The sequence below is a fragment of the Falco peregrinus genome, chromosome 9 (genome assembly GCF_023634155.1).
Source record: "Falco peregrinus isolate bFalPer1 chromosome 9, bFalPer1.pri, whole genome shotgun sequence".
Classification (NCBI taxonomy): domain Eukaryota; kingdom Metazoa; phylum Chordata; class Aves; order Falconiformes; family Falconidae; genus Falco; species Falco peregrinus.
Window position 1 is genome coordinate 34,921,847 of NC_073729.1, and position 27,213 is coordinate 34,949,059.

Here is a 27,213-nt window from a genome sequence, read left to right on the forward strand (position 1 = left end):
CCTGCAGCATAAAGTCAAGTCGGTGGCATGAAAAGCGACAGAAATAGCCCTCTGCTCCCCACCCCAAGCTAATCTCCTCTCAGCTGGAATTGGAAACCGAGCACAAAAGCCTATAGCGGGGATCTGAGCGCATAAGCAGCCTGCAGAGGCGGCGGCTGATTCATTTATTTCATTAAGAGTCAACTCCTGCACCATGACAAGGTGAGGAATTGCCACATTTACCCCTTCTGCTTCCTACGAGGGCAAAGGCCAGTCTGGGCTATTCCTGCCCACAAAGAGCCAGATGACCAGCCCGTTGCAGCCCTTTTGCTGAACCCATCCTCTGGCAGCGAGCACCAGTGAAGAATTCCCGCGTTTCTCTTTCAGGCATCACCTTCAGGGCTGTCACTGCTTGGTGACACAAAGCGGCCAAAGGCGCATGTTCTGTGTGGCAGTTTGTGCTCTTGGCCAGGATCTCCCCAGGGTCTGGAGGATGCAGCAGAGCAGCTCTTCGCTGCTTGCTCCCTGGTGAGGGAAAAGAGCTCAATGGCAGCCCAGCAGCCGTAACACCATCCTGAGAGAGCCAGAAAGCCACCACGAGAAGGTGACAGATTAAGGGACAGGCAGGAACGGCAGGGAAAGAAGGGCACAGGAGTTCAACTGTCCCCAAGGGAGAACAAGGTGGGGGACCCAGCGGGGCTGTCCAAATCACGGATGTGTCATGGGGCTGACCATACAAAGAGCTGAGGTCCGTTCCCTCCCTCCCCGCAGCCCAGACCGGGGGTGAGAAGGGCAGCAGCATCCCCCTCCCACCTTCCCCAGAGAGGAACATGCTGCAAGTCATTTCCTAAACGGTGTCACTGCCGAGCACGTAACGGCGCCGGCTCTGCCAAGGCGCTCCCCACCCCACCACCGACACGCAGGCTGCTCCCTGCAGCAATCTGCAGCACCTTCGGGAAGGTGGGCAACCAAACCCCTCTTCTGGCCTGCTCATGGGAACAGTGAGCTCTGTTCGGGACCAAGAGCTCTTGGGGTTTGTAGGGTGGGTTGTTGTTGGTTTTTCATAATTAGTACAGGCTGGATCAAGACAAGAGGCTCTTTCATGCTAAGAAACCATAGCTTAGAACCAGGGTGTCTTTCCCTATTATAACTGCTTCTCTCGCCTCCTGCCTTTTGGAAAAACATTTCATTAGAGCATCGTCAACAAGGACACTGCACCAAGCCTGACCACCCAATGACCCAAACCATTACAGCCTTACACACCTATAACAGGGGACTCGGCCACTGGGGCTTCCAAATGAAGACAGAGGGTCAGTTACCAACAGCGACCACATGGCAAACTGGGAAGTGGAGTTCAAACCACAAGAAAGTCGCCTGTCCCTCTGAGCAATCATGGCCCTGAAGCACTTGTTCTCACCTGCAGGACAGTCACCTCTCCTGCAAAGCCCAGGGGAAGAGGAGGAGGAGAACAAAAACACCCACGGTGAATGTCTGCAGTGGTAAGCAAACCAAAACGCAGTGTTTCCAGCCTCCTAAAGGGCTTCCTTTCTGAAACCAAAATTTTTATTTCTCTAATATCACACCATGCCAGACAGGTTGTACCATCTCCCTTGTCTGGATATCTGTAACACAGGGGGACCCTGACCACTATCTCCTCCGGGATGTCAGGGATGATAGCAAAGCTGACGTCAGAAACCTGCCACCGGTAAATGCAGGTGCCCCAGCCCCACACCTGAGCCAGTACCTCCAAAATAACATGCAACAAACCCTCCCCCAGAGGTGAAGCATCCACTGATTAACAGATGAATACAGAACAAGGTCACTCGCCTGACTTCAGGCAGTGGGCTGGCTGTAAGGGGTACACCACCACCTCAGGATTGTTATTTCTAGCCCTGTGCTCCAGCTGTGAGGTACTGGTGAAACCCTGCTCATCCCTCAGCTCTGGCTATTGCTTCTGGTAGCAAATTCTTCTCGCGCGCACCATGTGATTCTCCCTGCACCCTGCTGCGAGCCCCACAGCACCCGCAGGTTAACCACACGGAGGAGTAAAAATTATGAAAATCATGCAGCAACAATTTAATTTCACTGGTTTCTTCGAAACAAACAGCTCATTTCCTCACTCAAGGCTTCTGCAGCATTTTAAGCAGCAGATGCTCAGCACTACTAGACAAATGGTTCCTCCTGAAGGAATGAAGGAGAAAGTGTAAGGAAACATCACTTAAAAACATACAAAGGGGGAGGGGAAGGGAAAAAAAAAAAAGCCAAGACCCCTTAGAGAGCACAACTCCTACAGCCTGCCCTGGAGTGCTGGTGAGGAAGAGCAGGTACAGAAGTCTTCTGGGTGAGAGATCTCATCAGAAATTGGGAGCTTCAGGAGAGATTCTTGGCTTTCCCACAGGTTTCTTGTATGCAAAGTAAGTAATTTAATCTGTGCCCCAATTACCTTCTTAAAGTGAAGACACTGTTTTACCCATCTGCAGTAAAGGAAGTTTCATTGCTGCTTGATGCAGAGGTAAGTTTGGTGGTGAAGGTGCATCAACCGATGTTATATTTCTAGCTGAATGGAAAGCTCAAAATTTAAAGCTAAATTCTTCCCCAGAGAACTAAAAACATTTTGGTTTGGCCGCTTTATCTCTAGTTCTAGATAATCTCGCCCTCTTCAGTGAGCTCCTTCCTAAGAGTGGGAATGAAATATGAGAAAGAAGAAAAATGTGAAACAGCAAGTAAAAAAAAAAATATCTCTGGAGCTGATGCTGGTAATAGAAAATTTTAAGTGCCTCATTCTTTTTTCCTCCCAACTGTTCCACTCCTAACAATATTGGCAGTTGTTTGAGGAAAGCCCCTCAGTATTTTCACTATATATTTCCTGTAAACACTCGACACAACACAATATACATTCTTTTTCCTATCAATATTTCAACGTGGGCTTCCTTAAAAAAATAAATAAATAAATAAAGAAGACCTTCTGTGCCAAGCAGTCCTCCCCCACACCAGTGTGCCTGGAATCACGCTGCTCTTTCCAGCAGCACCTCAGTGGTGAGCAAAACAAGTCTGGCAGTGGTCCCCAGACGTACACACGCCGGGCATCAGGCTCCTATGCACAGCTGGAGAGCTGAGCCTTTGGGTTCGCTGGGCACGGCCGCAGCCACGGAGGGCTTTGCTTCAGTAGGACACAAGCCCAAGCACAACGTACACACATGATTTAGGAGAAAGGCAGAGCGTTAAAGCCAGCCCAGCCCAGCGCTTGCTTTCCTCCACATGGGTCTCGCACAAAGCTGCTCCTTAAGCCCAATCCCCAGTGCAGGGCAGCAGGGCTCGGAGGCATTTTAGAAAACCTTAATCTAGAAGTTCTGTAGAACAACGCTCTTTTCTACATCTGCTCCACACAGCTCTCTCAAGGCTGCCATTTTTCTGCACTGAACTCTTCTTGCCCAGGTAGATTTTCAAATCCAAAACTTTTCTGTGGATAGTTTTCGTGTTCATTGCAAGTTTAGGGTTTTTCCTCGCCTCTCCATTTTTGTTCCCTAGCATCCTACTTAGCAACCAGGCAGCCGAGCTCTGCTCTCGCTGGCTTTCCCTCCGCACCCATGGGCAGACCGGGCTCTTCCAGCCCCCAGCATGAGGCATCGCCCCAGACCGGGCACCCAGTGCCCCTTGGAGGGTGCCTTGGAGCTGCAGAAACTGCTCAGCCCCCTCTCGCTGTCCAAGGGTGAAACCTCTGGTTTGCCTCCTGCTTTCAGGTCAATGGGTGACTCAGTAAAAAGAGCTGCCCGGGGCTCTTGGCCATCAGCTTGCAACACAGAGAAAGGAGAGGGACGTGTCAGTTAGTGTGAGCTTGGAAATCTAAACATGGTTTTGAATCGAGGTAAAAATCAGAAACTAAGTTTGGGACTCGGTGTCAAACTACACACCAAAACACACCGTCCCCTTTTAGCCTGGTGCAACAGAGAAAACTATTCAACAGCCTGTAAATCTGCAGAGAGCACACGCTAATTGTACCGATTCATTTTTTTTTTCCTTAGATAAGAACTGTTCACATCAAACCATGCGCAAAGCTCTCCCCTCTGCTCCCCACTGACTGTACCGGCGACAGTGCAGACAGGCTCGAGCTGCACACAGGACTCTAGAGAAGACTATGCTTGAAGAGAAGGAAATTTTATTCCTTCAAGAATTCATTACATACCACTCCCCTCTCCCCTTTGCTCTCCCAAAGAAAAGTATCTGCTAACAAAATTTATCTCCAGCATCAGAGGAGCAGCAGGATCCCTGCCCTTAGGCAAAGAAAGAAAGATCAGAACGGGATTTCTGTGCAAACATGAACTGAATCCCAACTTCCCTCGCACAAGGGCAGCCCCATCTTCTGAGCCAGGCAGTTAAATATTGAAGGAAAGGCATGCAGCAGCTCCGATTATGTGGAACAACAAAAAAAAAAATTAATTGAGGGTGTAAGTCTCTCATTCGGCTTTCCATTTATTTTTTCCACACCACATTATATGTGAGTGTGGGTTGCAATGCAGACACCTGCAAGGGAAAGCAGCCTGACCCATCTATGACAGGGATACTACCTCTTTTTTTTGTTTTTCTGGTTAAAGCTTCTGTTTTTATCAACCCTGCAACAGACAGATGTGTGGGGTGTTCCAAAACTGCATCCCTCTTCCTGACATTTTAAACTACACATTCAGAGATCTGTAATTTGAAAAACAACAACAAATCTTTCCCCAAAACAGGCTTTAAAATAAGACATGGGAAAAAAACAGCTAATTTCCAACAGAATCGCAAAAACACCATTGCAAGAGCCCACACCCTTCCCTTAAGGTACAAATTAAAGCCCTATTCGTCCGCACCCCAGTCTTTTTAACAGAAATCCTTCTATTGTTTAAAGCCACTTACACACATTTTGGCCCACGGGGAAACAAAAAATCCTGGGAACTGCCCTATTCTGGCACTGCAACAAGCTAGATAAGTGCCTGGATTTTCCATTTACAGCTCCTAGGCACCTCAAACTGTGCCAACATGGGATGTTTCAGTGGCAGGGGCTTTGCAGGCTCTCAGCTATCGACAGGGATGTGCCTTTCCCAGGGGATGGCCACCCTCACTGTCACCTCTGGGCCATGCACCCCTGCACAGGAGCGGGCATCCCACCTGCCCCCACCCAGCTGTGCAGCCCCGGGGCTCTGCCTTTCTGCAGCAGGCTGGGGGACACAGCAGGGCGTTACCATCCCATGGGAATACATTCCCCTTTTTGATTTTTTTCTGGTTTCTTCACCACCAGAGGAGAGTCCTGCCTCGCTCTTCTCTTTTCAAAGCAAAAGCATGACTCTGCCAGCTTTTGTGGCACTGCTGTGACAATGCCAGCAGCCAACAAAGCCACCACAACCACCATCAGATGGCAGGAAGGGACAACACGTGATGGGTTCACGCTGTGAGATGATGCTGGTATGCAAGAGAAGATTCATCCCTGCACACCCATACTGGAGTTCGCTGTACCAACATTGCCACCAAGAGACAACAACTTCTTCCAAGCTGATCACCTAGACCATAGCACCCAGTGATCCAAGGTCAGGTCCTGCGGGATGCATCACCTTGTGCAGAAGCCAGAAGAGGTCCCCAGGTGACCAGACCACAGCAGCAAATACCATGTAGCCCTCTAGCAGCAGGCATTTGCCTCCAGCCATGGGACAGATGTCACCAGCTGGGCAGAACCCTCAACCAACTCGGAGCCCCCAAGTGCCAGAGCCAAACGTGCTGAGCGGCCCACCACAGCGTGGAGAGAGGTTCCGAGAGACTGGTAAGCAGCGTTGCTGTCAGGATGATGTGCTGCCTTGTGGTGGGCTTGAATACAACTGCCAGGATTTGAAAGTGTTTGCTACATACCTGACAGGAGGAATATTGATTTTGTGGGAGATTTAAGGGACGCTGTTCTTCCCAACAGTCTGACTTAACCTTTTTAAATAGCAGTTGCGTTTAATTATTGCTAACAAAATGCTTTCAACGCTACTGTTTACAGACACTATTGAGCATATCTGTAACCATTCCAATAATCCTTAAAAGATCTTAACCAAGTTATTCAAAAAGGTGCTCTCTGACCCATCCTGCATCCATCAGGGAGCCTGTACATCTACTCAGGATGGTGTTGCTCACCTGCCTCTGCTGTGCAGGGACCAGCAGGGTGTCCGCAGGCTCTGCTGGGAGGGTGAAGAGGTCAGGCTTTGGGAAAAATGAATTATCCATGCTACAGTGTGAGTTGCTTTGCTCCACATGGCCCAAACATCTGGATTTGTTGTCTAAGGCACAGCCCTTACACCTTGGTGAACTCCGCAATGACTTACTTATTTCACTGCTGAATTATGCACATGTCACCCCACCACTCCAAAAAATTCATCTTCCTGTCCAGCTAGCCTTTGCAGGTCAAGGTCAGCCACCAGCATGCAAGGGGGTCCCGAGGCTGCTGATCTGACACTACAGACCTCCAGCACAGCAGGTCAGGCTTCCCTGCAGCATGCCAACAAGCAGTATCATATAGTTGCTATAGGGTGCCAGTGCCAGCCCATTCAAAGGTCGGCATCACCAGATACTGCTACTGCAGGGCAATCAAGACTGTTTTCCCTTGAAGCCTGCAGGAGTATTATAAGTGCATCTTCTAGAAAGTCGAACCATAATACTTCAAGAGGACAAAAGCTCCTTAAAATGCAGATCAGCAGAAACCCTGCACAGGGAGCAGGCTGCTGCTAGCAGGGCTTGGCTGAGGAAAAGCATCTCTGCCAACAGCCCCGCCACTGCCTCTCACTTCCACCTCTGCCCAAGCACGGCTCCAGAGTAACTTGCCTTATCTTAGATGCAAACCATCAGATTGAAACAAAATGTTTTGCTAGCAAAATGCTAACAAACCGTTAGCACAGCTTTCTGCAGTGCCAACATCACCAGTTTCAGTCTTAAATCAGACAGAGCAGCTTGCCACTGCCTTGCTTGCAAGGCAGATTTTATGTTTCTAAAGTACCTTATTTTTAGGCTCAGTTATCAACCCGCACGTCACCATACATGCCCTACTTTTTGTGTTTTCTGCATCTACTCTTGGCCACAGTCAGAGCTGGTACGTTGGCTTGACTTGCTGCTCTGACAACGCAGTTGTTCTGACATTCAGTTTCATCAAATATTTACCACTTCTTAGTCTGAAAATATGATTTTGGATACTTTAGATTAACTTGACTATGAACTTTGGCACCAGAATTGCTGGTACTGCTCTTGTCCTTGTCAATCGAGTTCTTACTTTGCTTCTGCCATTTCTGGGATTACAAGCACTAGTGCTCTGCTGCCACGGGCCAAGAACCACCAAGGAGAACCTCACTCACCCACCAGCACAAGGTTCAGCCACCCTCCCCTGCAGTCTCAACGTGCAGCCAAGGCCTGGATGTGCAAACAGCCAGCCCTGCCCAGGGAAGAGACTGGCTGCTCTTCAGGGAGACTTTCTGGAGGCTTCCCAGGTACCGGTACCCAGCCTGCCACTCCGTACGTGCCTCAGCCGAGTATTCGCTCTGAGAAGCAGGTTTTTTTGGATGGCAGAAAAAAAATCAGTGTTCTGGTAGTGAAAGTGAAATTCAGGTAGCAGGGGCATTTTAAAGCCAGAAAATGCCTGATCCGATCCTGCAGATGGTGGAGATGGCCCTTCTGCATCCCACCGACAGATCTACGGCACAGCTCCCACCAGCTGCTTTGGTGGGTTAAACAAGTCGGCAAGCAAAGCCCACCTGGTACAAAGCCCCTCTTAATTTCACATACCAGATGAACTCTTGCACAAAACCTCCGCAATAAAAAGCCAAGCCTTATACAAATCCCCAAATCTCGGCTTAGTCCACAAAGCAGAGAAAACGACGGTGGGTATTACTAGACACTTGACAGCCAGCGCAAGGCTCACACCTTCCTTGGTCTTTCTCCTTGAATGGGTATTTGACCTTTAAGCTGCTGAGCAAGTAATCAAGCAGAATTTATGCCTGTGAAATGCTGTCAACATCCAATATTGCCACATGGAGCCACTGCAGAGCAGCGCCTCATACTTGGGGTTTTCCCATATGGATCATCAGAGATGCCATGACTATGCCATAACATCACATGGAGCAGTTGTGACAAAATTAAGGCAACTGGCACCAACGAGCAAAGCTGCGCGTCTCCAGCCTCCCCTCCTAGGCTGTCCCCTCTCTTCTCTTCCAGAAACACCCAACCTGCAACTCCTACCCCTTCCAGCTCAAGGGCAAAGCATCAAGATGCGGTGTGCCGTGCAGACCCTCACCTACACAGCGCAGGCAAGAGCTAATGAGCAAACTCACAGGTGAGGTCTCTTGGCAACACAGGGTGAGAGAAAAGGAGAGGAAAATTGCTGCCAGCTTGTTTGTGTGCACTTTGGGTGGCATTTCCAACCCTGTAATTGTTGCATAATGAATTTAGCAATGGAGTTCAAGAGCTATGATTCACTCAGGCCAAAAAACCATGAGTCAGCCCCCAAAGAATCATGAGATGTTAAAATTATATACATTTAACTTAAGCCTGACAAATCCAAAGGAGCAGTGTAACAGCAGAGTGTCTCAGCACAACTCAAAAGATCATGCAAATATCCCCACTCCTCCTCGCAGCCGATGCTGCAAGACGAGAGCAGCACAAGAGCAGTACCTAGGGCAGCTGTTGCAAATAATTTACGCCTGCCACCTATGTCCAGCTCAGGTTATCAGCCCCAGCTTAGAAAAAGGCACCTGATGCTGCCTCTTACCTAGCGCTCACACTGACTCACTGAGAAAGGCGATAAGGTCCCACCCAGCCTAAGAAAAGCTCTCTGTGCAATCTGGCCGTGGACCTCTGGGGAGACAGCGCTCGGGATGCTTGTGTCACTGGGTGCAGCCAGCACAAAGGCTGGGCAGAGGACAGGACAGGAGGGCAGAGGTGGCTGCGGGAAGCTGGCAGCCAGGGTTACAGCAAGCCAGAGGGGGGTGGGTAGGAAAGGAGCACCGACCTCTGCAGGGGATCGAGCAAGAAGCAGGGCAGATTTATTACAGAAAGGGATGCCTATGTTAAGGAGCATGTGCAGCTCACTGGGAGGCAATGCAGAGAAGACCTCGGGAAAAACAAGATGTTTTCCTAGCTCTGCTGGGCGATCTTCAGTCCTGCCCTGCATTCTGTGCTGATGGAGCTTGTACATACAGACGGGAAAGTTATTTTGAAACAAGACAGGGTGCAAATCCAAAGCAGAACAACTATTCTGGGTTAACTCCCCAGGTGGCTTCTTATTCTAGCGTGGCAGTACCTTCTTCTAGTTTAATTCACTTCAAAAATAGATTAGGCCAATGGTTCTGATCTGCAAGGCCATGGTAGCTGGCCTGCTGCTTTTAGAGCATCCTTAATTAGAGCCTGGATACGGGGACACAGGGGGCTCCAGGATGCAGATGTCATAGCCCACATTTGGAAACGTTATATTAACCTAAACCAGGAAAGAAGCAACTGCCTGCAGGAGGGTCTGCACAGCCACCCCTCGAGCAGGACCTGTCACCCCTGTGGCAGGCACACGGCAGGGTGGGGAACGGGGGACATGCCTCAGCAGGGGGGCAGCCCAGGCAGCGCGCTCTGCCAACCAGCAACCAACCAGCAACAGATGAAACCCACAATCTGCACTTCACACATACCCAAATGCCTTCTTATAAAGCCATTTTTGTTTCAGGTTCATTTGAATTTACCATTTATCAAGCTTCCATTTAGCCTCATTAATCCCAGCCTATCAAGCTCTTTCAAATGCAAACATAGAAGAGTACCCAGCAACTGCACTTCCCAGTTTATCCTTCTGCTGGAATTATGGAAGGCTACGAAGCAGGAATGCCAACCCACCTGTCTCTTGCTTTTCAACCACCTCCCATGGGATGAAATCAGCTGACTATTCTGGAAAAAAACACACTGATCTCTTTCCCTGCCAACTAGCAACATTCAAGGATAGCAAACAATGTGTTGTGCAGGAGAGAGAGCATTCCTGTGAAAGTCGACGGGAGAGGCAGATAAGCGGCTCCCGGCAGCACCGCTACCTGCATCAGCACGCAGATGCTGTCGCTGGAAGCAGGGGTGGCCAAGCCACCTTTGTCAAAGGCTTTGCATTTCCTACCCAGGCCTCTAGAGCCAGAGATCTCCCAGCTCACCTAATACATGTCAAATGATATACTATTTGTTTGCTTTGTATGGGTATTAAGGATTAGCCTTCCCCAAGCTACTTTTTTTTTTTTTTTCCCCCCTTGGTGTCTATGTGGCTGTTAACCCCAGTATTGACACAATCCTGTAAAACCTGCAAGGAAAAGGTCCATCGGCAAGAATCGCATCACTCTGAAAGTAACATTTGCCCCAGCTACCAGAGGTGCCAAGGTGTGCTGTCGAGTTCCAGCTCGGTCCAGCATCACCAGTTCTCACTAATGGGCCCTTTCCTGCTTTGCCATGAGACTCGGGGTGTAGCGTTCATTCCTCTCACCTCCCAAACCTTGACAGTGTTTTCCGCTGCCCTTCACCTGTGCTCATTGATTAAGGAAAGTGCAGCGCTACCCCAGAAGCGGGAACTATTCTGATTTCAGTAGGGAAGGTGCAGACAGCCAGTGATTTACATCCATTATCACCAGTCCCTTACGCTGCTGCCAGTGGCAAGGTGAGCTGTGCTCCACACTGAGCCCACTGCCGAGCGGGACCTGGCGTAGGATGGGCTTTCACTTACTCAGAGCTGGAGTCTGCTCCTGGGTACCGTCACTCTCCTGCATCTCCACCCCAGCCAGCAAAGCACCTGGGCTCTGCTGCCTTTTCAGGCATGCCACCTTCAAAAACAAACATTTTAAAAGTATAGTATCTCTACATATATATAAAGAAAAATCATGTTGGACAGCAAAAAGTGACAGTCTACAAATGAACGTGTCCTAAACAAGACTTTGGCAAATGGCACAGCTGGTGTCGACCAGCAGCAGTGCAGGCAGAATGGTGCTGTCGAGATGAATGAGCAAAGGGAGCACATGGAAAGGAGATGAAGAGAGACAAGTAGATTAATAGAAGACGACAGATTTCTAGTAAGATTGTGATAAGCCTCTTTAAACTTCCCTAAAGGGTGAGCCAGCTGGCAAGGCCATCCTAGGAGGTGCTGTAACTCGACTAACAGCCTCGCAAAAAGCCAACAGCTGACCCCTTTCACACATCCCAGCTCACGCCTGCAGCTCTTCAAGCAAGGAGGGCTGAACCTGCTGTGCCTGGATGCTTCTACACTGGCAGTCGCCTGCAGTTACAGCCCTCCTTGCAGAGAAGCCACCAGCCCTGAATTATTTTCAACAAGCAGCAAGGTCGGGCTGACCGTTGGTGCTGGCAGAGCACACCCTCCTGCTCACCCCGGCCCCAGCCAGCTGTACGGCACGTTTCATTGCCCACGCAGGGGCTAATCCTGACCTGTGCTCCCAGCACCGGGCCACCAAGCTGCCAGACACGTCTGGGGAGAGGCATGTCACTCCTAAAAAGGTCTCTGCCAAAGCAGGGACACGGATGGCAAGGCAATGAGCAGGGTCCCTGCATCATGCTTTCACCTCCTTCCCAAATTCAGCTCTGTCGGGGATCCCCAGCAGAGCCAAGTCCTCCAAAAACATTACAGCCCAGTGAGCAGTTTCACCCTCTGAGGAAGAAGAGGAGAGGGCTACCCGCAGGGGAAGGCAAGCTTGGAATGCTGAGGTTTTGTACTTTAAGGGACAATACTTCAAAATCTGCTGGAGGTGGAGTGGACACCATGCACAGGTGTTAACAGAAAGAATTTACCATGTCCCCTTTCCAGCGCCACAACAAAAACCCTGTAGGTATTTGAAGCTGGAGGCATCACCTGAGGCAGCAGACAGTTTCAGGATGAAGAACAGCAGCAGCCAGCTTGTTTGATATCAGGCAAGTTCTTCTTCTTAGGCCAATTAGCTGGTGATATAATTTGCCCACTAAGTTCTCCAAATCATCATTTAGCAGTTTGAAAGGAGACAAGATGAACTGCAGGCCAATTTTCCCTCTCCAGCTCAACGAGTGATTCAAAACGCAGTTAATGATAGTGGTTCATAAGTATCTGACAGAGGATTTGTGAGGGCAATTTATTGCCCCAAAAGAGACTGATCTCTTTCACACCAAAGAAGCTAAGCCTGTGAAGATGTAGGACCTGATTTTGCTATCTTTACAGTCATTAAATACCCAAGAGCTGCCAAACTTGAGCCAGGCATAGGTAAAAGCGAAAAGGAGAAGACCACCCATAAACAGGTTAGGGCAGGTCACAATTAAAACCCACTTGTCACCAGCGGGCAAGCGACCTTTTTAAGGATGGGGATAAGAAAAGAGTAACATCCTTAGAAGACTTTTAGCACAAACCCTGCACTTATGCGAGTTTATGCAAGATAAAAATGAGACATCTTCTCATCCACAAAAGCTTCATTATTTGTCAACCTCAGGCTCCATAACCAGTAAACACTGGTTGATGTTTTTCTTCTTACTGGATGAAATGTGCCTTGAGGCAACAGGCATTTTATTAATTATTAAACCAAGGGAAAATAAGGCTCCAACAAAGTGGCTGCAGAAGCAATGCAGAAGCACCAAGGAGCCGGTACAATTGGTACCAGCGCACTCACACAGAGTCATTTTTCCTGCAACGATGGACTCGACAACAAGACATTGTTAGAAATGGGCAGCCTGGACACGTGGTCTTGATGGCAGAAAGAAGACACGATATCTCAGCATTTCATCACATCCACCATAGATATCTGAAGTTCAACACTTTAAATCTTATTTTTCTTATGAAATAGTCACTTATGTTTTCCCAGTCAGAAGGAAAGTAAGCTTTCCCCACACACACCCCAGCTTCATGAGAGATCTCAGGACATGATCCAAACCCGATAAAAATAATGTAATAAGAGTATTCCCAATATCATCCACAGCTTTTGGTCTAACCCACAGCGTAGAGTTTAAAGAAGGAAGGGAAAAACACAAATGAAACAGTATCCTTCACATTCAGGATTTAATGCATTAGATCCTTCACTACGAAAACGATCCCCCTCCGGACTAAATTCAGTTCCAGCCAGAAAAACCCCTTCTGCTTTCTGCCATAACAGCGCTTGGCCCTTCCACCTGGGAAAAAGCCGGGAACAGCAATGGCAGGGCTCGGGACACCGGGTCGGGGAGGCTGGGTCAAGGGGAGAGCTAGGGCAGCCCGGGCCGCCGCTCCCCTGAGGTTCCCTGGGCGTTTGTTAGGACGACTCAGGGATGGGTTTGGGCTTTTATCCAGGTTTGTGAACCCTCTGCTTTCCTTGACAATTTGTGAAAAGCCACTTTTTCTGCTACTCCATTGTAGCTGGAAGCGTCCTCCTCCTCCTCCAGCAGTTATCACAGCACAGCAAAGACCCGTTCATGGTAAGTAAGCCAAGATATAAACATGAACTTGTTGGCTTGTCAACAGAGTCAACCGAAAGCATCGCCACCTGCCACCGCTGCCACCGCAGCCCCTGGGGCTGGGCAAGGGGCTGAAGTTCAGGCTGAAGTTTGCCTGGTCTGCCAGCACCTGGAGGAGACTCTCTCCAAGAAAGACCTTCATCTCACACAGAAACCAGGAACTGCAATCCTGATGCCATTTCAGGAATAACAATTGCTTAACACTTCTGCTACCACCCGGTGTATCTCTCCCACCCTGAATCAGGCCAGAAGGGGAAGGGATCCTAAACGCGATAGGCAAAGCCCATCCACGAACAAACGCAGGAAATTCCCATCTCCAGCGTCCGGGCTCCTGCACGATGCCCCACCGCGCCAACGCGCACCCCAGCCCCGCCAGCGCTCCACGGCGTAACACCTGCCGCGGGGGCTGCCCGCGCCCCCTCCGCGGTTCGCCCCCGGCCCGGGGTACCCCCAGCCCCCCGCGGTCCCTCGCACCCGCCGGGAAGGCAGCGGCCGCGGTGCTCCGGTGCCCCTCGCCAGCCCGCATGCGATCGCGCAGGGCTGGAGTTACCGAAACTCCGCGGCGTGACTGCAGCCGCGGCGGGGACCCCGCTCCGCACCCGCGCAGCGCTCCGCGGGCCTGGCACAGCTCTCCCGCTCCCCTCGCCATCCATCCCCCACCCCCCACCCCGGGGGCCGGGCAGACCCCGCGCCGCTCCCGCAACCCCCGCTCTGCCGCTGCCCCCCGGCCGCGCCAGCCCCGCGCCCCGCTCCGCACTCACCCGCGGCAGCTCCGCGCAGCGCGGCGGGCCCGGCAGGCGGGCGGGCAGGCAGGCAGGCAGCGGCGCCGCGCAGCCCCGGCCCCCGCCCGCCTCCGGCTGCGGCCGCAGCTCCGCCCCGGGGAGGTGCCGCGGAGGGGGCGCGGCCGCGGAGGGGGCGCGGAGGGGGCGCGCAGCAGCCCGGCCCCGCCCGGCAGGTGGAGGGCGCGGAGCGCGGCCGCATCCCGGGGGCGCTGCGGGAGCGGCTGCTGCGGGGCGGCCCTTCGGGAAGGGGCGCTGGACCGCGTCGGGGCGGGCGGGGCTGTCTGTGTAGCGGGGTGTGTGTGTGAATAAATAAATAAATAAACAAACAAATAAATAAATAAATGAACCAGTACATAAAAAATTAATAAATAAAAAAAAAGGTCTTCGAGTTTTGGTGGAAGGTTGCGGCTTGGGCACCCTGCAGCAGGGGGATCTGGCCAGGCGCAAGGTGCAGGATGCTGCTGCCCGCGCTGCCATTGGGGGGTCTGCCAAGGGCATCCCGGCTGGAAATCCTTTTGCCCTTCTGCCAGCGTGAATCGCCAAGCCCGGCAGCAGGCTCCTGCTTGCCACAGAACGAGGCCGTGCTAGGGACGGGATCCTGGAGCATTTTTTTAGGAGAAACTCAAAGCCGCCCCCGATGCAACGCAACGTCCCTGTCAGGCTTGTAAAGCCCAGTGAGTGATGCGAGAACGGAGCACCATTCCTGAAGGATGCCTCATGCCCCTTTCACAGGCGGACAAAGGGGCAGATAAGAGTCTTTGCCGGGAGCCAGAGCCAGCCAGCAGCACTGGGAGAGAAGCCAAGCAGCTCCTGGGCCCACGCTCGTCCTGCACGGCGGGGAGCCCAGCAGGGAGGATTCCTCACGCTGCCGTCAGATGCTGTGTCTGGGATCGGTTGCCTTTTCTGGGGTGAAATAGGTTTCGGAAGGTTGGGAGGATTAATCACCATCGGACCTGTTCCTCCTTGGGAAAGGGCCTCCACCCAGATCTAGCAGATCATCGGGGAGACAGCTCCAGCCATCCAGCTGTGGGGTGTCCTTCGAAGTTGCACTGAAACATTCCAGCTCAACAAGTGCCTTTTGGTTTGAAATGGGACTTGCTCCTTTGAACAGGACAGTGTGGGTGAGTGTTTGCGGGTAAAAAACCTGGATCTTTGCAGTTGTACATGAGTGTGAGAGAGCATCCAGAGTGCGACAGCCTGATGGAGGTGAGAGTTTACCCTGAGGAGAGTCCGGGAGCTCTGTCCAGAATTCACATATTACTGCTGCCACATGGCAGAACCGTGTTGTAAGAGTCACCGAGTGGCACAGAGATGTGCCCTAACTGTACAAACCGATTGCTGCGTTTGTACATGCAAAACTCTGGAAAGCAAAGCTGATGAGAAGAAAATACATCCATGTCCTCCTCTTCACTAGAGTCACAGAGGTGGAGGTGCAGGATGGGAGGAATGGGAAAGTTTTCAACTGAGTTAAGGGTTAGTTACCGATCTGGGACTAGACTTGGCTCCTCACCAGCCAGAGACCTTGGCGGCCCTGGGCTATGCAGGGTGGAGGAGGCTTTCCAAAGCTCGAGTCTAGCAGCTGGAGCCTTAGCCCAGGGCACTGGAGAGCTGAGCAACTTTGGACCAGTCTCTGAAGTCCATAATTCAGTCCTCTGTTTATTTTAAAATGTGTTGTAAGCACAGCTGCTTTCTGAGGTACGTATGGTAATGATGGAGGGAGTCACATAAATAAACTGGCTCTGTGCCAGACCAGTGAGTCAGCGTAAAAAGCTGAAACGCATCTTAACAGTTAAAGAATTAAAAAAAAAAAAACAAAAAAAAAAAAACCACCCCTCAAACCCCCAAAACCCCCACACCTCATTTTCTGTTCAAATGTGGGCATGAGCATTGTGATTGGGAAGACAAGGACAGCTACCACATCAGCAGGCTCTTGCGGTGAGTGCCAGAGCCCAGGAATGGAGAAGATGGAGACCTTCAGGGCAGCGGGAGGGGTGAGTGCCTCAGAGAGTGCCCGCAGGCATCCACAGCATCCTCATTTTTGCTGGCAAATCAAAGCTCTTGCTTCAGTTGCCAATACAAAAATTTGGAGCTAGAATAGAAATACAGTTTGTTTGTTTTCTAATGCAGTGAATTTTGGCTGTATCAAGTTTTCTTTTTTATTGGGTACAGATTAAAAAGATTACAGAGATCTAGGTTAAGAGGAAGGATATTTCAAGTTTCATAAAAAGCACTACTAAAACATCTAGCATTTCTAAAGATGCAGTTCCTAGTGTCTCCTTCCCGATCCAGTGTTCAATCTGATCTCACAGGTAGTTTTGGACCCTCAAATTCCTTTCTTTAGGAAGTACGCTATTTGCTGGAAAGATTTCACCCAGGCCTAAGAACAGGATTTTTCTCTTGTGCTTTTATAATACTTAAGTTACTCAGCGGTCAGACTAGGTGCTGGCAACCAACTGAATCTTCTGGATTAAAAAAATAAGTAGAAGGCTGCAATGGCTGAAGGACACTGAGCAGACCCTGTAACTCAGATGCACAGAAGGAGCTGCCAGTCTTGGGCTATGCTGGGAGTTTAAAGACGTAGAAGCGAGGGGACAGTAGAGATCATGTCCTTGTTCTGCAGGTGTACAGAGCACGTGCGCTTGCAATTGCTGCTTCATCGTACACTCACGTGGTGACAGCCTGTCAAAACAGAACAGCTGAGCGTAGGTAGGCTGCAGCGGGAGCCGAGTGCCGGAGGAAGAGCTGTGCCAGCAGCCCCATGCACGAGCTGAAGGTGCTGCAGCCCCGTTTTTCCTCTCTCCAATTTACACTTCCAACTCCTCCATTTTAATTCCCTGGCAAAGTTTTCTTCTCATGATCTTTCAAGGTCTCCTGCAGTATTTCAATCCAGCTAAGAGTTGCTGTCACTAAGAAGCAAGGCTGATGGCAAGCAGGTAGACCACATCCATACTTAAACCTACCGCAAACAAGCAGGAGCCCCTGCAGAGCGGAGGAGCCCTCTACTCTCCGGTGCCTGCGTGGCGGAGCACCGCTGGGCAGTGCTCGTGGGCAACATCTGGCAGCACAGCAAGGGCTGGGGAGAAGAAACAAGCCATGAGACAAGAAGTGAAGGCAGAAGTTGGTCATGGTTGGTGAAGACGGGCTGCTTCAAGCACTGGGGCTTTCCCAGGGCAGGAGGTAAAGCTAATGGGGCAGGGGAGGCACGGAGAGCACTGGGAAGGTGTGGGAGATGAGGGTGGGAGATGGAGGTGGGGAAACAGAAGGAAATGGGCAATCTTGCAGTGTTAATGGTGTGGGCAAGAGGTTCCCAACAGAGAGAGTGGGAGGAAATGAGTGGTGGGGTGGTGGCAGGGGAGGAGTGATTCAGCTGTGAGGTGTGGGCTGTCTAGAAGGAAGCAACTAGGAACAAGAAAAGGAAATGATGCTCAAACCAGAGGGTTGCCAGTGGCAAAACACTATCTTAGAGAAAGCCACAAGAGCAAGAGCACTGACATTGATTATTCTCTGTTAAAAACCCAAAGAATTAAACACCAGATTCAAGGGCTTGGAAAGACTGAAGCCATGGGAATGCTCTCAGATATCTTACAGAAGGGCACATGGAATAACTGGGGGCTGACTGAAAAGGAAAATTAGAGGAAGGAAATCAGTAAGAAAAGAGAGGACACCAAAAGAAAGCTGAAAGTAACAGCAGAAATGTGGGACTAAAAGAGACAGAGGGGTAGATCTGGGATATTTGTGCTGATTTCGGTAGAAGGTCATGAGAGAAAATCAAAGATTAGGTGAAGAATAAACCAGGAGGCAAAAAGAGAGGGTGCATAGATCTGGCTCCAGCATGGTACAGCAGAACAAAAAGTGTTGTAGTAAGAGAAGTCAAAAGTAACTCGTGTTTCCTTCTTGAGCATCAAATCAGTAAAAAACCAACTTTGCTAAGGCTGGCAGGCGGGGCCTTGACCTCGTGGACCGTTATTCCATCAGCCTTTGGAAAGCCTATGCCAAACCGGGCATGAGCCAGTAAACTGGCACAACGACTTCCCAACAGTCCAACAAGTTATCCAAGTGTATCCTCACTGCTACAGAAAAATTAAGACTTGGGATGGTGCCAATGGCAGTTTGCACGTTGTCAATATACCAAAAGAAGAAAAAAATCGATTAATCAGCCCCCAAGATTTGTACAGTTTACCTTTATCAAATGCTGCCACTCCTCCTCTTTTCTGTAGGCACAAAGGCCAACTCGCTACAAACGAAGCGTTCAGTACCAGCTCCAGCAGCAGCACTCACCCAAAGCGATGCTGCAGCACTAACATCCAGGGCTTTCCCAGGCAGACCACTTGCAGACACAAAAGCCAAGGAGCAGGTTTGGAGAGTAAACCTCTCCAAACGCATAAAGAGCCAAGACCAGGCTGACCTATGAAAAATTTCATGCCTTGACAGGAAAGAAATGCTACGGAGTGGTGGGCACAGATCCACAGCTCGCAAGGTTGCAAGTTAAAATCCCTGTGGTTAGGAGCTGGCCGCCTGCCCAGCGCCGAGCGAGCGTGAATCTGCATTGCTGTTATTAGCAGCGTGCTCCTCCTCATCCTCTGCCTCCTGCTGATGGAATGGGCACCCCTCGCCCACCCCTCGCCCACCCACTCACCAGTGCCGAGAGCGTTCACGACAGGTACTCCCAGTGCCCTTGCCTTGGGTGAGCGTGCCCGTAGGGTCACTTGAGTGCTTGGCATGAACTCCTATGGGGGCTTGCTTTGCCGGGCGGGGGAGGGGAGGGGAGGATTGCTTTGGTGGTGGTGTCCTCCTCCTAACTCCACACAGATGCTGCAGTAACAAGTGGGAACTACACTGCAGCAGAGCGGAGCCCACCAGAGCAGCGGCAGACCTTCAGTAACAGTGGCTTTAATCTCATAATTAATCCCTACATCTTTTCTAATGCTTGAAGTCCGCTGCTGTGGCCTCCCTCCTGCTGCAGCAGAGCAGAGCAACCTGTGGGGTAGGTGCCACCTCCAGCAGTTTCTGGGGGAAGACAACCTGGCCAGCACAGCATCTCTTTCTGCCTATGATTTGGGGGCTGCAAACTTTTGACATTATCACAGCTCTGCATCTTGTTTCTTTGCTCCAGTCCTCAGATGGCAGTTAGTGCCTGTTGCCATCTTCACAGCAGGTTTGGAAGATTAATTAGAAAGGTGAAAACTTTGCATCTGGCTGGAAATTTTGAAGGTCAGAAGTGAGTCTGTTTGACTTGCTATCTTTGTGCTTGTGAGAAGCTTTAGGGGGGAAGATGTTTTAAGGGCTAGATACAACTTACAGTCACAACAAAAAAGCACAGCACACTTCTGGTACTGCACAAGCTCCTTGTGTAACACATTAGCAATAGATGCTGTCTAAGGGAGTTTAAAAGTGACAGCAACTCATGAGGAGGGGAACCTTAAAAAACAGCCTTCAAAAGGACTTTGAATCAGAAGCAAGACCCTCTGGCTACCTGAAAAATCCCTGAGGTCAGTGCTGAAGGCAAAGAAAGGAAGAAAAAGATCACTTTAGGCAAAGCAAGATGCTCCTAAAACATCTCAGCGCTGGACTACTGAAGGATGGTTTAGCTTTCAGATAAGACAGCATTTTATTTGCAACCACATCCACTCTCTTCTCTTGACTGAAAGAATTCATTGCTCCTGGTAGGGTCCTTCAATTTCTCAGTTTCTGGCCTTGAAGAAATCATCCAGCCCATAATTCACTTGTGGAACAGGGGTGACCCTTCACCTACTTTTCACAAAGCTGATTGAGATTTAGAAAACAATTTCTGTGCTCCCCTTCTTCAGCCTGGGGGTCTACACCTCGAGAAAGCAGAGACTTGCACAGACATCCAGAGCAGAGCTGCACTGGCAAGTTTGGTACATCAGCAACATGGGGTCTACACCACCCTAAGAAACACCTCCAGCACTACACGTTTCCTTAACCCCTGGTTTCTTAAAACTGTTAAAAAAAGTGTATGGAAATAGCCCAGATCAAACAGATCTGGGGATCACAGGAATGTAACAGCGTTATTAAGTCCAGTGGTAAATATAAAGAGCAACACTAATTTTGACAGCAAATGTCATTTTTGCAGAGGATTGTGGTGGTTAGAGGGAAGGTCAGAGCACTACCAGAGGAGAACATGACATTTTCTACCCAGCTCTCACATACCGGCCCCATTAAAGGGCCTTCCACCTTCTATTGGACAGCTGTTGATTGGCAATTAATTAAAACATCCCTTGTGCACTGCCTTTGAAACTCATCAGTGCTTTGTCATTGTCTGTGGCTTTCTCCCCAGTTTAAGCAAATATTGTACGATAATCTGGTTTACACTAAGTGCCCAGAACATTTAGCCACAAAATCCTCTGTGGCATTCAGGTATTTGACAAGCTGAAGTGTTTAAGGGTGTGTCTGGCATTTCTGTTTAGATATACAACTATTCAATGTATTTCTGAATCCAGTCTCTGAAAGAAACTTGTCCTCAGAGCCCTTTGGAATGGAAAAAACAGCGAACAGGTTTCCTGAACCATAAACCAGCCCTCGGTGTGGTCTGGGACTTGCCTCACATAACCCTTGAGATGAACCAGCCACGCTACATCCTGAAGCCCACTCAGCCCCCTGGTTCTGCTGTCTGAGGAGCCTCATCTTCCAGTTTCCAGACAAGCCGGTTCATGGGGACCTTCTCTCCATCCATTCCCACGGCTCTGGTGCTTTCACTCAGGTTTTGCTCCTCGCCCAAGAGCAACCGCACACTGTTGGTTTGCTGGAACAGCACCCCAAGGAGCAGCCCATGAACAGCCAGCATCGCTCCCTTGGTGCCAAGCAACTCCTTACACCAGTGTACCGGCTAGCTGTACCTGGCTGGTCTGACTTCAAAGATGCTCCAAGTTCATCACATCTTGACCATTTGTGAGGCACAAGAGCACAAAGAGACTTTTAATGCTGGAGCTGCTGCTCAGAGCCCTGGGCAGCACACGCGCCTGCCCCATCAGGAAACGGATCCTGACAGTTCATGCATCTTTAATGACGCTGCTCAGCAGAGTACACATTTGATAGCTGAAAGCACAAAAGCCTCACCAGGAGCAGCAATGTCAGAAGCCTTTGTCCATCTTTCAGGGCCATATCTAGTTTCTACAGTTAATGAAAGTCCCCCCGTTAATTTTAGCAGGACTGGGCTCAGGGCCTGAGCAGCCACATGCAAGAAAAGCTACAGCTGGGACATACAGCTGCGAGAATCAGGGACCAGGTTGTAGGGATTTTAACACAGACATTCCACGTTTAGAACTTTCTCCTTCATACGAAGGGTGGCTTTCCTGGTCAGGTGCCCTGTTGGTGATGTTACTGTACAGATGCCCGAGACTGTTGCAGCAGCGCTCGGATAACCAGGGTTATGCTCTTGGCAGTATTGGAGTCCAGCCCACCACGCATGTCCAGTGTTTCCGAAGGAAACAATGCCTTTGCTCTTTAAATCCATAAATGAACATTTAAACAATCAGCAATTAAGAACAGTGAGAACCAAGCAACACCAGCAGACCCATCAGGAGGCACCAGGAGCTCAGACCTTTATCAAGGTTACCTGACATTAGAAACACAGACTCAAGGTTAAGGTATTTAGCCTTAATTGTATAGTCAGTATTACACAACTCAGCACTAAAAGTAACACCGGGATTTCTTCCCCCCACCTCCCCGAGGCTATTGAGACCTGGTTTAATGCTGTATTGAGACAACGTACCAGAGCAGAACACGCAGAGAACGAGCGCTGTACGTAAATGGTTACAGGAACACACAAGTCACTCCTGCCACCAGCTTGGGGTTTATTTTGTAGCAGCATCCCAGATTTTCCCCTACTTTGAGCTTTTAGCAAGGCAGAGGAATGCTTTCTTCTTTCTTAGTGAATTCAGCAGTCAGTTTGACCATGGCTCTGCATCTATTGCAGGTCAAGATTTTCCTAATCGCTTTCATATGCATTCCAGTTAACTAGCTTTGTTAATATTATAGAATAAATGAAAGACCATCTTTCCATTGAGATCCTAATGAGTAAATAAAAATCAAGACTATAGCTGTAACAAGAAAAGTTCTGATGACAATGTATACTGTGCTGCAGTATTTACAGTGAGAAAAACTATTTCTAATCAATATTAATTGGAAATTTCCTACTCCAAGAGGTCAAGTGCTTATAAAAGGTCTGGTTGCCCGTTGCACCAGCTAGTCTGGCAACAGATATTACTCTCCTATAAGGTTTGTCTTTCTAATATGTTTTGACAAAAGGATGAACTTACGGGAAAAATAAATACTAAAGAAAAAAGGAACAAAGAGCACGATGATGGCTGTTTCACAGGCGAGATCTGGTCTCCTCCGTTTCCTAAGAAATACAGCTAACTTCCTAGTTCCATCTCGGTTTGCCACCCGACCAGGCAGACCGCAGAGGGCTTCACTTAGAGGTTTTTACTGATATCCCGCATCCCCCCTTCCCTGCAGGGCACTACCGCTGCTTGTTTATGGTGACAGAGTTTAACTACACAGTTATTCAACGGCTGTAAAGGTGACTGTACGGATGAAAGTTCACACCACTAGGGATGAGGTTATCAAAACCGAGCCTTTGCCACTGACATTCCATAGACATCTGCAACGTAAATGCCTATTTCGTTTTGAAAGTGTTAGAGGTGTTGACTCATTAGCAAGGACATAAACAGCAAGTTACCACACTGCTCAGGTTCCCAGGAAAATAGAAGTGTAAAAGGGAAGATGGCATTACAGAAAAATAAAATAACATTGGATAAAATGATTACAACGTACATGCAACTTGCATTTAATTTATTTATTATTTTTTTTTACTTTCACCCACAGGCAAAGGATTAAAGCCCTAATTTTCGGAATAAGTTCTCTTGCACACTCAGTGCAGAGTCAGTGGTGTAATGACTCAGTGCTGCTTACCAGCAGAAGCTGAACCAGGGACGTGCGGCACTAAACACCCCAAAGGGAAGGGCTCAGCTCACAGCAGGACCTGGCTGCCCCCAGTGCTCACAAGCCTAACTAAACCACCCTAAACCCACCCATTTTCTAAGGGTTTTTGAGAAGGATTATTCTGGAGGAGAAGGAACGAAGGGAGAATTTGTGGTGCTTAATCTCAGTATTCTTAATTTCTTAAGGAGTTAAAATATTTTCATACTCACGAGAAACTCTGCAGATTCTTTACTGAAGAGTTTCGGAAGACTTTTGGGACTGGTGTCTCCCTGGCTGGCTCTCAGCAGGCTGGAGTGCAGACAAGATGTTCCTCAGTTGGATAAGATGCTTTGGCATCCCTGTTAAAAATATTCCCAACGGGCACTTGCAGCGGTTAAAGTGGGTGACTTCTGGGCTGCCTGGTGCTGACAGACCTCCACAGCAAAGTTTGCCAGCTTGAGATGAAGGATCTCAAAACAGCCACCAAAGCCTTCAGGTGTGGTGGATTAAACCACCCAGCTCTTCCTCAGAAGCCTCTACTCAGCATTTCAGGACACTAAAGAACGTAAAACACTATAGCTAAGCTTCTTTGGTAGAGTCTTAAATTTTCTTGGTGATCGTGTTTTGGAGACATACAGAAGGGGAGGCATAAGTGAAGTCACCAGAAATACAGGGTTATATCCAGAAAGTCTCACAGCTGTGGTGAATATTCCCAATGAGTTATTTCCTGGGATGTGCTTTAAATCATGCTCCAAGAAATAATTGTGATACCTCAACTACAGCAGTCTGATGTTATAATATTGGTATTCATATATATATATATCAAGCAGGTATTCCCATCCCTGACCATGAAGCAGTGGGGGGAAAAAAATAATCCAAATCTGAAATGAAGTAGGAAGTAAGGCTTCCTACAGCAATGCATAGTGGCTGAAGTCTGCTCCCCCAGAGAGCAACAGAAGCCCTGTCTCATCAGACTGAGTGCTTATAAATCACCTAGTAATGCCCAGTCCTGAAACACCAACTCTGCTGTGGCGAGGGGCAAAAATCTTGCCTTTTGCTGTATGTGGAAGGTTTGAAGTCCTCAGTCAGGTGTGTGTATACATATAAACATGCATATACACATGGAGTGTAACACAAATTTCAGGTTTGACTTTCTTTAAAAACAAACAGTCACATCTTGCAGCTCTCACGAATGCAGATATTGGGACTCCCTTTGGAAACCAGGCTGCCAGGCTTTGGCCACCTCCTGGCTTGGTGGCATTGTGCCCCAGTATGTGAAGAAAGCCCTGGAAGCTGCCTCTCAGAGCCCAGCCTGAAGCTGGGGAGATGTTGCAGTGCTCCCCTGGGACTGTGAGGGCTGCAGCACTGAGGTGTGCTGTTGGCAGTTTAAAAAATGTGGGAAAAGATATAGAAAAATCCTCTCCTGTCTTTTTTTTTTTTTTTTAAGTAATTCAAGCAGGCAGCTCTTGTCTCATTTTTTAAGACAAGAACTTGAGTTAATAGGTTGTTATAAATTCCTTATTTCTGGAAAGCTGATGCTTTCACTGTCTCCCCTCAACATCGGCACGTAGCAGTGTTAGGAAAGCTGGCATGATTTCTTTTGGCCCTGGCTCATCTATGGCAAGTGGCACTATGGCCTGGGGGATGCCCCATTCAGAGATAACCAAGAGCTCTTGAAGTAACCTTGGACAGGCATGGGACCTGCCCCTGCCGGGGGTGCTGCAGGCACACAGCTGTGGGTTGGCAGGAATCCCAGGTGGAGACACACTGGAGGTGTGTGCCTGGCTGGCCCCAGGCTTGCCCTGGCTATCAGCCTCATTCATCCTCTGACCATCTCAGCCCAGTGCTGCAGGAAACATCTGGTCGCTGCAAATTTAAAAATAACCAAAAAGATCGCTATTCAAGGCTCCAAGTGCTCTAGCCTTGCACACAACGTAACGAAGCCTCAGCAGCATTAACCCCTCAAGAACTCAGCCGGCACCCTTCCACCTCTCCTCCACTGAGGGACTCATTCACCTCCCCTCCTTAAAGTCCAACCAGCCGATGCTGCCCACGACGTGGCCAGAAGGCCATCAAATCACATTTGTGTCACCAAAAACACCCACGATCAGATACATCATTATATATCAAGCCAGCATCCAGAACAGAGGGCACTGGTAGCAGGAAGAGAACTTGAATAGTTCATTTGTGCCCTCTGCAGCGTCCCCCTTTCACAGGCATTCATGCAAGACGACAGTCCCTTCCCTCCAGCAGCGGTGGCCAGCCGTCCCCAGGAAAACTGGCAGGGCCATAAAGGAAAGTGCTCAGGTCACGGGCACGCCTGACTAAACCTGTTCAACCTGAACACTCTGTGTCAGCCCCAGCCTTAACATACCCACACCACCACTAACAGACAGGTCCCTGACCTCCCAGCATCACTTGGCACCAAGCCCGTGAGAAACAGGCGCTGGCTTCAGCAGCGCTGCCGAAGCTGTTGCAATAGGGACGTTAATTCTCTGTGGGGCCACCAGGCTGTTGTCCACACTGACAGACCAGTCAAAGCAAGAGGAGAAAAGCAAAGCTACAGCAGCTCTCTGACTTTTTTCCTCCCATTTCATCACCCTTATCCACCTCCAGCCCTCAGCCTGGCCGTACACAGCTACAGCAATAGTGTGGGAGGGTGTCTGGCGGTGAAGATCAACAGCCTCAGGAGAAAGAGAGCATCACACAGAAGGCTCCATGCTACATAGTATTTTCAGCCAGCTGCGAGCTGGGAAACAGTCAGTTGCCCTGATGCTGGTGATCGCTGGTGAGATGCTTCCCCTCTCTTCTTCTCTTGGGAACTCTGCTCTGAGGAGCTACAGTAACACTGAGAGTCATCATTAAGCCTTCTCTTAATTCAAGAGTTACCAGAACATTGGCTCAGACGTGCCTGCAGCTTTCTTCCCTGTTGCCTTCTGTCTGGAAAAATGTGGTTTATTATCTGGAGTGAACCTCCTTCAGGCAAAGCAGAAGGAGCCTGCAGCCCCAGCAGGGTTTCTGCTGGCAGCTCTGCTCAGCAGGAGCCAGAGGCCAGAAACACCTGCCCAGCAAAAGCACCACTTGACCCCCACCCTCAGCAGCCACCCATCCCACAAAGTTCAAACCAAGCAGGGATTTGAGCCAGAGGTTTAACAGGAGTCAGAGCACTCCTTGGGAGCACCTGGGGTGGGGTGACCCTGGGGTTACCCCAGTGCAGAAGGAAAAGCAACAAGTGACAGAGAGGACCAGTACCTGCTTTGGATGAAGCAGCCCCTCGCCTACCTCTCCAAAAGCAGCCATCAGCAAACACAAATCAAGACCCACAGTTTCTGAGATTACCTCATTAATAACAAAACCATTGTGAGATAAAGCTGTGATACTCAGCTGCACATCCTACAGACTCATTTCCCACCCCCCAAAACCAATCCCCCAGTGCCAACCCCCTGCCTATCCACACCTCCCCCACTAACTGAGCCAGCCACCCCCTGAGAACTCCAACCCACCAGACCAACTACCCAGCACAGGCACAGCTGGGCAGAATCCTTTTATTCTGCAAGGATTTAGAAACGCTCCAATCAAGTATGGCACATAATTACTGCAGTAATGTTATAAAGCAGAGTGGAGGTGGTGAATAACTCATACTGCCTTATTTAGCAGCAGGTGATTAGTTAAGTTGTAAGGGGGGGGTTGTTCTTCATCTTTCCCTTATATGTGAAAAATTCAGTTTGCCTTAAGGCAGCACGGAGGGCAGATACTGACCTAATCCCTCAGCAGCCCAGACCTGACCTGCTGCAAATTTCCACCTCTGCCAAGAGCGCAGAACCACATTCCTCTCCCCAATGCTACAATGGCCCCCGGATCCACTTACCTCCGGGCCCTGCTTAAACCCTGGCTGCAAAACACATTATATAACTGTGAATCAAAAGTTAAATCTGTAAGCCAGCAGGTGAAAATGCTGTAATGCATTGTGCTTGTTTGGCAAGCCCTAAAAAGCGTTGTTAAATATTTTCTATAGTTCCTTCTTTAAAGGTTTACAGTTTTTCCTTCTCCT

The 27,213-nt window shown here is 49.6% G+C and overlaps 1 protein-coding gene across 1 annotated transcript in view; it reads right to left on the bottom strand.

The window, feature by feature from the left end:
* PPP1R16B (protein phosphatase 1 regulatory subunit 16B) overlaps window positions 1–14,318 on the bottom strand; it is a 60,707-nt gene extending 46,389 nt beyond the window's left edge. Inside the window, exon 1 of the mRNA XM_055814365.1 lies at window positions 14,199–14,318. The gene's annotated coding sequence lies outside the window, so the exon portion shown is untranslated. The remainder of the gene's footprint in view (window positions 1–14,198) is intronic.
* Window positions 14,319–27,213: the final 12,895 nt, after the last annotated feature.